A 2,500-nucleotide genomic window follows, 5' to 3' on the forward strand; every position below is an offset into this window, starting at 1 on the left:
GTAATAATGGGTAATAAAAGCAGATGTAAACAAGGCAAAATATCACAGATCACAGGAGGCAATTTATGACAGTCCATGCCCCGACCGTGCCTCATTGGCTGCAAGTAAGAGTGACATCAATAGGCTGAGTATAAGTAACTGTAGCAAAAGAAAATGACTGATCTTCTCCCTCCCACTTTCACAGAGAGAGAGAGAGAGAGAGAGAGAGAGAGAGAGAGAGAGAGAGAGAGAGAGAGAGAGAGAGAGAGAGAGAGAGAGAGAGAGAGAGAGAGAGAGAGAGAGAGAGAGAGAGAGAGAGAGAGAGAGAGAGAGAGAGAGAGAGAGAGAGAGAGAGAGAGAGAGAGAGAGAGAGAGAGAGAGAGAGAGAGAGACCTAAAGGATAGAGAAATTGAAAAGATCAATCTAAATCTAAACTTCATGAACTACAGTTCATTAAAATTTTAGTTGCACAGTGCACAGAAGAATGAGAAACATACTGTACAGAATTAGATAGTAGGCCTCTTTAGATGTATTTTGGTTTCCACTATTTTCTAGAATTTTTTCATAAACTTCTGTCATCTAGAAAAAGTTCCATGATTTTTACACCTCTAGAAAATTAAAATGAAAGGACTTTTACAGAATGTAATCTTTATAATATAGGATCTGTCACAAAAGGTCTCCCCTATATCTATTCGAAAAAACAAAGCTTGGATTGATACATCACTTGATAATCAATATACAAGCCCATGAGACCTATATGTGCTACCTGACAGACTCAATATTGCAATCAGAGGACAAGAAGCAACTTTTTTATAACCTTTGTAAAAAAAAAAAAAAAATTAATAAAAAAAAAAATAAAAAAAATAATAACCATCCCTAACAGGAAGAAAAGAGAGATGGAGAAGAAGGCAACCTTTTGGTATTTCTTCAAATGTTTTCTTGCCCTAATTACTACACTGCATTGTCAGATAATCAGAAATGGTATAAATCAAAGCTTATACTCTCAGATGGTCATATGATTCCTGGTCTGTGCATACTCCAAGAATAGAATGGTTGGTAATTTTCTGTAATCTGTCTTGGTCATAAAACCCACCAAAAGCAGCGTCAATTGATTCCTTGTGATGTCTACTGTGCATTCAAAGGGGTTTTAGGAGAGCATAAAGTATCCCAGGGAAATTGCAGGGTAAAATTGGTACATAACCCTTCAAAACTGGTATATATTGATATCTGCTCAACCAAATATAACAATACTACTCAGTGCAACCAATAAAATTGCTACATATGGCCAAAATGGCTCATACTCTGCACACAAGAGAAAGAGATATAATAACAGCGATAAAACTGTGACCTCTATGAGCTCCGTTTTGCCAGTCAGATGTCAGATGTCAAGTCTATGGTACCTTCTTTATTTTATCTATATTTAATTTTACCAATATTGTCATTGCACCATTTTATTTCCTTGCTTTTTCTACTGTAGATACAAGGTTAATCTAATGTGGACTTTGGCAATTGTACAAAAATTAGGGAGATCAATAGAATTCTGAAAAACTTTAGCAAAAGAAATCAAATTAGTTGAATTGATTTACCATACAATCTAAAATATGTTTCTATTCCATCTCTATGAAGCCAACTACCAGGAAACATCTATTATTACTTCAGATAGTGCATGACAAAAATTCAAGCACAGAAAAAATTGAAAACATTCATCTTTAAATGGAGGCAGCGTAGCAATGGCCCCTGAACCACAAGAAACACATCTTTTGATACGTATCACTATGCTGACTTAAAAGGGCAATTCCTCTACTAATATAGTGAAACTGTGTCACGGGACTGTTAGGTGTAGTACTAGGATGTATAGGAGTCTAGAAGTGTAAGCATTATTTTTACCATTTCAGTGCATGTAATATTCAGAGAAGGAACATTTCTGCCAGACTGGAAACTATGTTAATTGCCCAGACAAGTGGTCTTAATTGCACAGACAAGTGGTCAAAGATGAATTGCATATGAGCGGCCAAGTACGCACCCAAGAGCAAAATGGTGCGGATAGGAGAGATAATGAAGCGACGACGGACATTCGCACAGACAACTTGCAAGACAGCACAGTTAAGTCGCAAGTTATTGCCTGCGTACAACAAAAAAAGTTTCCAGTCTGGCATTTCATCCCGCGAGCCTCAGTGACAAAGTAGCTCGCCAGCTCCTGTCATTAAGTCATTAAAAAATATAAATAAAGTGACATCAACTGGAATCCACCTACAGCACCGCTTGATAAGAACTACTGGTAAATTGAACTACTTTTCTACTTATTAAGACAGATAAACCTACATCAAAATAGTCACGGGAATAAGTCTAGGGTCTCGAGTTCAATAACTAACAAATTGCTCATCTAAGTTCATTCATCTTCACAATACACGCATATCCCGTGTCAAAACTAAAAGAAAAGTAGCAAGCAATGACTTATAAAATAAAGGTTGGCGAAATAAAATTAAGCCGACCATCCCAAAAAAAAGATAAAAAATACAAA

General features: G+C 36.4%; 1 protein-coding gene across 2 annotated transcripts in view; it reads right to left on the reverse strand.

Moving 5' to 3' along the window:
• Nup35 (nucleoporin 35) overlaps positions 1 to 2,500 on the reverse strand; it is an 11,950-nt gene that overhangs the window by 9,226 nt on the left and 224 nt on the right. The gene's annotated exons all lie outside the window — the stretch shown is intronic.

Source organism: Penaeus japonicus, unplaced genomic scaffold (assembly GCF_977035675.1).
Source record: "Penaeus japonicus unplaced genomic scaffold, GWHDUDI00000001_assembly GWHDUDI00000002, whole genome shotgun sequence".
Classification (NCBI taxonomy): Eukaryota; Metazoa; Arthropoda; class Malacostraca; order Decapoda; family Penaeidae; genus Penaeus; species Penaeus japonicus.